Source organism: Eptatretus burgeri, chromosome 4 (genome assembly GCF_056783735.1).
Source record: "Eptatretus burgeri isolate ZD-2024b chromosome 4, Ebu_testis_v1, whole genome shotgun sequence".
Classification (NCBI taxonomy): Eukaryota; Metazoa; Chordata; class Myxini; order Myxiniformes; family Myxinidae; genus Eptatretus; species Eptatretus burgeri.
Genome location: NC_140964.1, coordinates 115,608,804 through 115,621,080, shown reverse-complemented (window position 1 = coordinate 115,621,080; position 12,277 = coordinate 115,608,804). Strand labels below are relative to the sequence as shown.

The 12,277-nt window shown below is 34.2% G+C and overlaps 1 long non-coding RNA gene across 1 annotated transcript; it reads left to right on the top strand.

The window, feature by feature from the left end:
* Positions 1 to 212: 212 nt before the first annotated feature.
* Positions 213 to 1,653, top strand: LOC147028941 (uncharacterized). Its single transcript, XR_015056959.1, has 4 exons — positions 213 to 629; positions 722 to 880; positions 1,135 to 1,192; positions 1,482 to 1,653. It is a non-coding gene; the product is annotated as an uncharacterized LOC147028941 (long non-coding RNA).
* The last annotated feature ends 10,624 nt before the right edge of the window (positions 1,654 to 12,277 follow it).

Genomic DNA, 12,277 nt, shown 5'->3' with positions numbered 1-12,277 from the left:
TCATTCTCAAATTCCTTCAATAGTTTAATTTTCTTTGCACAATAATCCCCATCTAAAATATTGAAAAACAAAACATTTGAATCTTTATATTTTTTAAGATACCCCTTTTGTGCCATTACGAAATGATAAACTTTTCTTAATGATCTCATCTGGCCACCGCCCGAGTTGCAAATCATTTTTGTACATAAACCATGCCAGAAAAAAGTTTTTGTTTCAAATGTTTTCAGTTCATGCCGTGAAAATGAGGAAGTGTTTTTTGACACGGCCGTGCTGTGTGAATGAGGAAGTGGTTTTGGACTGTCATGCTGTGAAAAAATAGGAACTATTCTGTGAGACAAGGTCTCGTGTTTATATTTTATCTCAGAACACGAACTGAAAACATTTGAATCAAAACTTTTATGGCGTGGTTTATGTCCAAAAACGATTTGCAACTCGGGCGGTGGCCAGATGAGATCATTAAGAGAAGCTTGTCATTTCCTGTGCCCACACCCAATGATTAAGCAATTTCCTCATCGTTGCTTTATAAGCGGTTCGCCAGACAAAGTTTCTGCCAGACAGGATTTTCATTTTTACAACTGAGGCATGGACGATATTTCTTCCGATGAAGCCAACAGCCCACTACAGAGTTGGTAAGTTTGTGTATTTCTCTTTGAACGATGAAGCAAATGATTATTAATTAAATCATGATAATTCTGATATATATATATTTTTTCCCTGACAGGGCATTGGAAGAAATTGAGTTCACATATCACGACGTGGTTCATGAAATTAATACTCTTATTGAAGAGATCAATGATTTTAGAAGAGAATTGAAAGACATTTTCAATGAGTGGCATGAAGTCTTATCACGTCCTCTCATCTCGAAGGAATTAAACCAATGGTGAGACACGTGTGTGTGCCTCTCTCTCTGTCTGTCTTTCTACCTACCTCTCTCTGCTCTTATTGAAGAGGCCAATGATTTATAATGACTGGTCTCTGATCTCGAATGAATTAAACCAATGGTGAGGCACGTGTGTGTGTGTCTATGTGTGTGTGTATGTGTGTGTGTGTGCGTGTGTGTGTGTGTGTGTGTGTGTGTTGCTTTCCCTGTCTGTCTCTTCATCTATACCCTTGACTTATTTTTTTTTTTTTCAGCACTATCGCACAACATCAGCTGTTGAAGCAATCTTGTACAACACATGATTTTCTGGAGGTAAATATTTCTGAATTATTATTAATATCACTCGTACAACACATGATTTTCTGGAGGTAAATATTTCTGAATTATTATTAATATCACTCTCTCTTTAGAATGTCGCCTTATGTTGGTTGCATCATTAGTTTGGACGTGGTTTTGTCAGTACACTGGAATTCATTTTATTGACCTTGAAAGGATGACAGGCTCCTGGTGTGTTAATTCAGTGGTCAACGAGGCTTATTCATATTACCATGTAATTATCTTTATAGAACCTAATTATTATCCACTTTTTGTTTCAAAACAGAATATGGTGTCTGAGTTTCGAAATCACAAGGCATCTGAAGAAGATTGCTGGGAAAGATTGTACATTCTCGCAAATGAATATTTAATATTTTCAATATTAATAAATTATATTTGTTTTGTTTACAATTACTTGATTCTGAATTACAAGAAAAGAATAAAAGAGATGTAAAGGGGGGGGGGGTTGGGGGGGGGGAGGGGGGTAGGTGCGCTCCCCCAATGACCCATCACCCCTCATCCCATCCCTCCCCTCCCCATGTGTGTGTGTGGGGAAGGGTGGGGGTGGGATGAGGGAGGTGGTGGGTCAAAGGTGGGGGCGCACAGGGGGATGAGGGGGGGGTGGGGCTTGTGTGGGCGGGGCTTGTGTGGGCGGGGCTTCGGTGGGGGGGGGCTTGTGTGGGTGGGGTGTGTGTGGGAGGGGCTTGTGTGGGTGGGGTGTGTGTGGGAGGGGCTTGTGTGGGCGGGGTGTGTGTGTGTGGGTGGGGCTTGTGTGGGTGGGGCTTGTGTGGGCGGGGGTTTATGTGGGTGGAGCTTGTGTGGGAGGGGTTTATGTGTGTGGAGTTTTTGTGTGGAGCTTGTGTAGGCAGGGCTTATGTGGGAGGGGTTTATGTGGGCAGGGTTTATATGGGCAGGGGTTTATGTGGGTGGAGCTTGTGTGGGAGGGGTGAATGTGGATGAGGCTTATGTGGATAAATGGATGGGTGGAGAGATGGGGGATGTGTGGATGACTGGAGCTTGTGTGGATGGGTGGATAATTTTTTAATTAAATAAACATGTTGTGTGTGTGGGGAACTAATTAACTAATCACTAATTATGTGAATATGATGAATATGGGTGGAGCTTGTGTGGGGTTTGTGTGTGTGGAGCTTGTGTGGAGTTTTTGTGTGGAGGTTGTGTGGAGCTTGTGTGGGGTTTGTGTGGGCGGGGCTTCGGTGGGAGGGGGGTGTGTGGGCGGAGTCAAAAAGGGGCGGAGTCAAAAATTTCAATTTATTGGAGCTTGTGGGGGTGTGTGGTGGGGTTTGTGTGGGGTTTGTGTGGGCGGGGCTTGTGTGGGCGGGGGCTTGTGTGGGTGGAGCCAAAAAGGGGCGGAGTCAAAAAATTTCAATTTATCTTTGTCTTTTGTAATTCCTGTGAATAAAATGAACCTAAAATCTCTTCCCTTCCAAATCATATATCTTATAAGTCCAAGGAACCGTATCTATTACATCAACAATTTTAAAAAGCTCGTTGGTCCATCTTTTCGTATAACCTTTTTCAAAATGAGATTTCCACCTATATATTCTTACGATATCACCAACTTTGAACTTAGGTTTTCTGACATTAATCTCTTTTTCATATTTTAATTTTGTAAATGTTTCTGATGGCTTCATATTTGTTGACGTGTGAATCGTGTCATTGTACTTATCCACAATATCTTGAATAAAAGATGACCATTGTTGTGAACCGAGTTGTGTGAATTTTTTATATAGTCTCTCTTTTAAGGTACGATTAAAACGTTCAACAACAACTGCCTTCCCTTCATTAAAGGTACTGTATAATGTAATACTGTTATTTTTTAGAAAATTCATAAATGTCTTGTTATAAAACTCCCTACCCTCATCAGTCCACAATTTTTTAGGTTTTCTCTTACTTTTATTAAATATCTGTTGGAAGGCTAACATAAGAGTATTACCTGTTTTGTTTTTTAAAGGGACAACCCACACATATCTACTCCTCAAATCAATAACGGTTAAAGCATACTTGTACCCCTTATCATTATTGAGTTCAATCAAATCAGCAGACCAGATATAATCAACTTCCTTGGAATAAACTTTCCTTCTCTGAAACTTTGTGAATATTGGTTTATGTAATTCATCAGCTAATTGCTCTTCAGTCTTAATGGCATCATTAGAGCCTATAAGTTTTTTGAATTTCCAAGACCAAGTTTCAATTTAGCACTGATCATCTTCTTCACAATGAACCGATCAACTTTTTCTCTCAAGGTTGGATTTTGTATCAGAGACAAATTATACAACATTTCTCTATCGGCTTCATGCTTTTCTTGCAACGTTGTGGTATTCCCATAATCAATATCGTGTCTCATGCACACTTCATCAACTCTATTGATAGGCTTACTCCAGGATTTAGGATTATCTGCCTCATCTAATCTTTTATCCAAGTTTGTGCCTGGACCACAGAAAGAATACCCTGGAAGATGTAATTCCCTGGTATTCCAGTAGTTGTAAATTTACTTCCTGATAAAAACTTTTGTATATCTCCTCCTAGTTTGTGTTGGGAGATAAATTGATTTTTTTTGAACCACACACCGAACATATACCTTTTTGTATAACCCTGTTATTTTTACTTTTAATATATGAAATATTTTTAGTATTAGTTTTCTTTTTACATTTGAGACAATAACTCATTTATTTATGAGAAAAATTCCTGCAGAGTGCAAAAACCTTTTTAGTTTCCAACATGCACATTTGAATCTTAATTTTTAAAACATAAAGAATCCTTAGAAATGCCTTCACTCTCTCCCCCATTTATTTAAGAAAAAAATAAAAATGAAAAACTTGAATTAAAATACCTGTCTTCTCGATGTCAATAGTCTTGTCGAAAGTATTGTAAATAGACTTATCAATTCTTTGTTTTCCTCCTCGGTGGGTTGAGTTATTTTCTGTAATACCCCTAATCTTTTTTTAATCTCACTGGTTTCCATATTTTGATATTTATTTTGTCTCGCTCTTTCCTCCCTCTCCTCCTTCTCTTTCTTCTCCCTCTCCTCCCTCTCCTTCTCTTTCTTCTCCCTCTCCTCCCTCTCTCTCTTCTCTCTCTCCTCCCTCTCTCTCTTCTCTCTTTCCTCCCTCTCTCTCTTCTCCCTCTCCTCCTTCTCTCTCTTCTCTTTTCCTTCCTTCCCTTTCTTCTCCCTCTTCTCCTTTTCCTCCTCTTCCGTCTCTTCTTCAACTCCTTCCTCATCCCTTACTATCCTTGAATCGCTTACACCCCATAGAATATTATACATATATTCATCAGGATTTCTTGTTATTCCTGTATCCAAAATAATTTTTTTACAACAGGAAACCAATAAAATTTCTTTTGAATTTCTAAAAGAGCCTTACCTTTTCTTAACTTTATAATTTTTTCATTATTTAACATTCTAATTAAATCTAAAGTTGTCGGTTTATCAACATCAGCATAATGCCAATCTTTTATTGAAAATACCTCATTCTTATGTTGTAGAACATATTTATTAAAATACCGAATACCCTTTTCTTGAAGGTATGCTTGGACACAGAAATGATAATTTTCTTGAAGCCTTCTTGCTGTCATTTATGTATTAGAAATATATGTTAGAACAATATTATGGCACGAAACACCTCCCCATCTTCCCATAGTTAAATCATTTTGTATTTCCTTACTTATTATATATAATCCTGTTTTTTCTGTTTTCATGAGATAAACAAGGGCAAAACCATTATTATATTTACCCTTATTAAATTCTTTTATTTGTTGTTTACTAATCGTAGCCCCACAAAACTCATTCTCGATACCAAGTGGATAATATTCTTCCTTACGAGACTGATTTAATTGTTCCAGGTCTTCGAGGTTAATTTTAAATGACCAATTATACCCTAAATCATTCATATCATACCCCCATTGTTCTATTCTCATACAAACGATACGCCCTTCTTTATAAAAATTTATTTTAATTCGAACTGTGAATTCTGTATGACCTGGAGATAATATCAACACTTCTGTATCTTTGGAATACACGGCTGTTTTATTTAAGGATATATATTGTGATAAATCGCTTAATCTCACCAAGTCATTCGCGTCAGTCGGGCTTGGATAATTTTTTAATTTATAAGCATTTTTCATGTTAATATTTTTGGTTATATTATATTTATGTCGTTCAGCCTGTGCCTTTGTGTAATAATTTGATAAATCAATATCCAGTTCTTGAGATACACCAAAGATAGAACCATCTTTACCAACATAAGTCATTTATATTAGATTAAAAATAATATCATAAAATTTTTTATTTTTGTTGAGTTGAAATAACACATATAGGCATAATTGGCCACAACACTTGGAATTTAATTCTTGGACTTGAAATGTTTGATAAACACCATTCTGTAAGAATTTTATGACTTCAACAGGTGGTGGAAGACCAAAACTATCAAAATAATATTTGTCTTGACTATTAAAAATACAAACCCAATGAGAACCGTTCCCATTATTATCTTCTAAGTTCATAATAATATTCTTTGTATGTTTCGGCACATTTGTTAATTCATCTCTCATACAAATAACCACATTATGAATTTTTAATTTCTTACAATATTTGACAAGTTGTAAATTTGATGTTGTATTCTTTCCAAATTCTTTCAACCACTCATCAATGCTCATTTATTTATTAGAAAGATATAATCCATTACCTCTTTTCGTTAATTTTACACCTGCTTGTGCTATAGAAGAAAGCATATCTCCAACTAGCAATCTCGCTTTATCAGGCAGACCTTCAAGTTTTTCAGCAAAATCGACAATTACACCACTTCCACTAATTTGTTTCTCCAACTCTTTGTTATGTCTTTCCAATTCTTTTTGAGCCTGGAGTTGAGCCTTCCTTTCGTTGGCAGTTTTCACCGCTGTTGAAATACCACCCGTCAATGCTCCAACCGCACTTAAACCAGCAAATAAAGGAATTAGAAATGGGAGAAATCCTCCACTCGTCTCTCTTATTGAATATTTTTTCAACATTGGTTTTGTCATTTTAATTTTAAGTGAGCCAGTGTCATTCAAGATTTTAACCTGTTCTCTTGTGAGAAAAACATCAATTCTTACTGCTCCTTTTCTCTGAATTGTATTAACGTTAATCGTACAAGGCTTTTGATTTTGAACACAAGATGATAGTTTATGAAGATTGATTTGATTAACATATACCCCAGTTGGTACTTTGCCACTCATTTATTTAACAAAAATTATGTGAGACTAATCATCACACCATTATCTGTATTAATCTGCAATTCTGTTTCTTCCAAAAGCAAACAATATGTATCAACTTCTTCACTCTCTCCTCTTTCAATGTATAGGGAAGTATCCACTGATTAGACTTTATAGTTTCCTTTTGAGCGCTCAGGTCAAACGCATAGATTGTATACAAACTTTTAAATGCTGTCATATCCAAAATAGGTTCTTTATTTCCATTACTTTCACACACCTTTTGGTAAGACTTGTATGCTTCAGCAAAATCATTTTTTCCCAATTAATTTCCAATCTATCTCGTGGGTAAAATGTTCCATCTAGAGAAACGCGAAGTTGTTTCACCTTAGCATTATCACTCAATGCATTATTCTTATCAGTCGCAGTATCACCATCTGGCTTTTTAAAAATGATCCACAGATATCGTGGCTTTCCTTCCAGAACACCCAAATTCCACGTGTAAGTAGTTTGATTGAGTTTAACGTGTTGACATCTTCTTTTGAGGTATGATACACTGAGTGGTTTCTTTGAGTTAAGTCTTCGATTCAACATCTCTTCTGTTTTAAGATTAGGAGTATATTCACTGATATACCAACTCATTTCCTCAATTACAAATTTATTCTGATCACCAAAAGCACTACCAACACCAAAAAGCAATCGATTTTCATTATCATTCCTTTGTAGTTGAAATCTAATTTTAAGGCCATACAGAACTTTATCATGATCACAAAATCCAAATATACCTTTAAGAGGAACTGCCACAGTAAAACTATTTTCTGCTTTTGTATCATCATTATACATTCCTTTCCTTTGAGTATACCCAGGGTCTGTGTTTGTTCCCGTTGACATATCAGGAATAAAACCTTCGACAGACCCCTTTCCCATTCTATCACTGAATGTATAGAGTGTAAATTTTATCATTTCAGATACAGCAGAGACATAATCAACCGCTTCAACTTCTTGTGTTCCAATATACAAACGCACACTATCAAACATTTTCCAGAAGAAATCATTTACAAGTGTAGCGTTTGTGTTATTCCCAGCCTTAGTGAATTTAAATTTACACAACAAGAAACTTTCGGAGAGATTCAAATAGGTTTGTTGATTATTTATTTCAAAACTTTTTGTACCATTCGTATTCCAGTCTGTTCCAGTTATTGCATTTACCTTGAAGTAATCTTCTTTTTTAGTGGAGTTTGAGATAATAATAGTATCATCCAAATCATAGATACTATCAATTGCTTCCATACTTGTATTTATTTAGGAAAAAAAGATGTTAAAACTTTTGAAACCCTGATCCAAGTATTTGAATTATTTTCTGTCGTTCTTGGGGGACAACTGAGTTTTGCCTTTCTTAATTTCTTTTATTGCTTGTAATTTATGAGATTCCTTCTGGGCATCTTTTATACTCTTTACAGCACCTGCAACATTTCCCACAGCAGAAGCAGTTGAACCAATTAGATCTTTATGTTTAAGAATAGTTGAACCAATACCCATGAGAGTATCAATTATCCCATCTCCTCTAAATTGATGCCCAACACCCCTTTGTCTCTTAGGTTTATAGTATCCTCTACCAAGATACATACCTTCACCCTTGTAGTATGGGGAAAGGAACATCCCATCCCCTGTAATTATTTTATATTTTCCCAACTCGTGTTTCCTCACAATAACCATCGTATTTATTTATTGGAAAACTTCACGTAGGTGAATTCTGATGGATATAACTTCTCCATTAAAAGAAATCACACGATTATCTTGGTCGGTTATCCTAAAATTTACTCTGTGTATGGTTTTTCCTGACACAGGGAGATAAACCAAATTTTTGGGTTCCATATTGAATTTATAACCAATTGGGGTTGAGTATGCGCTGAATGAAAATATTGTATTTGTTTTTTTCCCATCATTATAAGCACCATCAATCAAATCACAGTGAATTAACACCGAATTTATTCCTGAGGATATTTGAATGACATTATCACTGTAAAACGTCCCATTAGTTTCAATCTTATTGAGGAGAAACCCAATAACTCTCTAAATGAATTATCAATTGTGAAATCAACCTTGTAGTTATTTTTAACTTTAATCGTTGATTTTGAAGTATGTTTTTGAATGTTTATAACAATATTTTTTGGTTCATCACCCTGTTCTTTCATAAGACGAGCAATTTCGGAAGATATTTGAGAAATCTCATATGCTCCGGGTGAGACTGTTATCGTTTTGTATCCACTTCCTGGATTATAACTAAACTTGTCATTTTTCTCGGTTATATTAAATAAGGTATTATAAGTTTCCATGGACAATAAAGATGCCTCATATTCTTTTGTTGTGTCAAGTTGTAGTGGGTATGGGAATGAAGATGTGTGGTCGCTTGTTGTGAAATTGAAACTAAGGATTGTGCTTCTCATCTTATTTAATATGAGATAAAATGTCTTTATATTGATATTTATTAATTATTTTCATGTTCATCAACTGGTCTAAAATGGCTGATGCTTCATTAAAACAATTGTTATTTCCAGCCTTCTTACTGCCTAACAACAATAACAGTCTATTAACTAATTGCGATGGGTCATTTGGAAGAAAACTAACACCTGAACCAAGGATACTTAAAGCCTGAATAATGTGTTTCTCCTTCTCATTCTTCCTACTTTTACCAGAAAGAATAACCTTATAATTTAGAGTGTTCAGCAGATCAATATATACTCTATCATCATTATTTTCCATATCCAATGGTTTATCAATATACTTTGATTCATCCCTCACAGTTGAACCTTGTCTTCCATCTTTTGTGAGAAGAAACATTAATCTTGGAGTTAGTTTAACAGGGGTTGAGCAGAACCCAAGAACCTTAATTCATCATTAAATATCAATACCTTTTCTTGAACAAGATGAAATATTGCTGATTGTTCTGTTGGAATGAGTCCTGCTTTGGTTTTTGAATCCGCTGAATATTCATTGTTTTGAAGAGCATTCACAATATAATCAGGGGTTCGATTAATCTCTTCCAGTTGTTGAAATAAACCTTCATCATCATATTCTAATTCTCCTAAATGCTCTAATTCTTCCTCCGTCATTTGACTGAAATCTTTTAACATTTGAAGTTTTTTAGGAGTATATTCTACCGTGGGAAATGTGGAAACATCTTTCATTTTTCCTTGGGAAGTTTTTAAAAGTGGTTTAAAAAATTTCTCTTGTTTTCTTTCAAATGCTTCTTCGCCCGTTAGTTTCTGTCTGCGTTTCTTCTTTATGTCTTCCTGCTGTTTTACAACTTTTGAAACCAACTCTTGATGTTCCCTAAATCTTCTTGCTCTTTCTTTCGCATCCATTTATTTATTGAAAAATATCATTTAATATCTCATCTTGTTTCACAACAATATATTTATATTTTTCAGTCGTGTGTTTCATGTAATCCCCAAATTCCTTTTTACTACATAATGTAGAACAATTGTCTCTCCAAAAATTGTTTATATCTATTGAATTTAACTTGAATAAAATAAAAGTATTAGCATTGTTTCTGATGGAACGACGAGGAAGCTGAAAGTACGATTGACTAAGATAAATACAATTACAAGAAGAATGTCTCCCTCTTGTGTAGTAGCTGTCCATTACCGTTTGGTTTCTCTCATTAACACAATCATCAAAGATAACGAGGTTCTTTTTGGATTTATCCAAATCTTGGGGAGACGGTATATCATCCGTATTATCACTCAGAATACAAGTTATCGGTTTTGATTTCTTTTTACATCTCTGTGTATCACAAAATAGTTGTATTATATCTTCAATGTTAAAATCATTTAGGTTTTTTGAAGTTTAAATAAACCGATTATATCTTCTTTTGAAGACCAGCATTAAAACCTTGTGAGAGTAGTTGATACTCTGGTTGAAAACTCGACTTTGTGAAAATTATTAAATTATCATAATCTAAAAAGTTGGGAGTGAGGAGCATCTTTAAAAGTAAGCAGGTTTTTCCACATCCACTTGAACCAACTATGAGGCATCTTAATGAATTTGGGAGATTTTTATGGTTGTCAAATTTTATCTTATTTTCCCAAATAGGTAAAAAATCATTCATTTATATATTTGGAAAACAGGTTATTTAATTTATTCTTGGCTTTTTTCGAAATTCTATATTTTATCCTAAGTTCAGGTTTAATTTCAAGATAATCCATTATTTTATTTATGCAATATCTTGTGTTGATATTTCCCTGAAAATCACATCCATGAATAAGATATAACAACAATCCTTTGAACATTTCTCTAATACGTTCAGTTTCTTCCCTTGTAAGGAAAGGTGTGTTCTCACCCTCGTTCTTTACATTCATTTCTCGAATCAATCTTGTAAAGTAATTCATTTTTGGTGTAAATCTAAAAGAATTATTTTCCTTTTTATATTTTTGATTATCATTAATTAGAAGATAATCACAGAATATACATTGTTTATAGGCTTTTGACTCTGTGTTTAATCCCCGTCTTTCACACGCAGGACAATTCTCAAATTTGTCATATGGAGAATCATGGAATTCAAGAGGCTCAAAATCGAGTAAACTATTCATATTTATAAAGTAAAACTTTACTTAAACTGAAATTCATCTTCGATATCATCTTCGATACTTTCAGAATCATCTATACTTTCATAACTATCATTTGAACACAAACTCTCGGTGTCATAACTATCGTTTGAATGCAAACTCTCGGTATCATAATCACTCTCATAATCTTCAAAATCTTCAGTTGAATATTGGCTCATTTAATTAGTAGAAAAAACATTACCATCGATATCGATATACATTTTTTCATTAACAGATTCAACTGCTACATTTTTTATATTAAAGGTAATTTTAAAATGATCCTTAACTACAATTGAACGAAATGTCATTTCACCTGATATATTAACATCCTTTATTTCATCAGGATTTATATCTTTAGGGTTGTTGAAAAAAATACAAATTTCTCCTTGCATATTACAGATGGTCTTATCTTTTCTTTCTAAAGCTTCATCCATAAGGTTTTTATTTTTTGATACCTTTTCTTGTTTCATTGCTTTTTCTAGTTTTGAATATATTGCCAGAAGGAGAGGAGAAACTTTTGTTAGAGATACCTTAATTGATGTTCTTCCAGGTATACTAAAAGCCCTTCCACTGAAGTAAATTGAAGAACTCATCATATCCACCATAATTGTTTTTATCCAATAGTTGTTATATTTATCTTTGTTCAATTTTACATCCTTGACATATTTCTCAGCATCTTTAACAAATGAAGAGATTGATTGAAACTTGTCTTTTGTGTCTTGAAACATTGTATTTATTAAGTGAAAAAGTTGGAGGATAAAATGGTTTTAAGCACAGATTCACCTGTAAAATAAACGAAATTTTCATCAAGAAAATTTTAGTTTAAGCACAGATTCACCTGTAAAATAAACGAAATTTTCATCAAGAAAATTTTAGTTTAAGCACAGATTCACCTGTAAAATAAACGAAATTTTCACCAAGAAAATTTTAGTTTAAGCACAGATTCACCTGTAAAATAAACGAAATTTTCATCAAGAAAATTTTAGTTTAAGCACAGATTCACCTGTAAAATAAACGAAATTTTCATCAAGAAATTTTTAGTTTAAGCAAAGTTTTATTATATAAATATGGTGAATACAACATACTGCGATGTTTGTAATCACGAATATAAACATTATAGAAAACACCTCCGAACCAACAAACACACATTTAATCTATTTCACAAAATATCCCCTCTTGAGTTGGAAAGAAAACATTGTGATACCTGCTCAAAGGATGTTTTGAAGAGTAGTTATAATAGGCATCTTCAATCACAAAAACACAAGAAAAA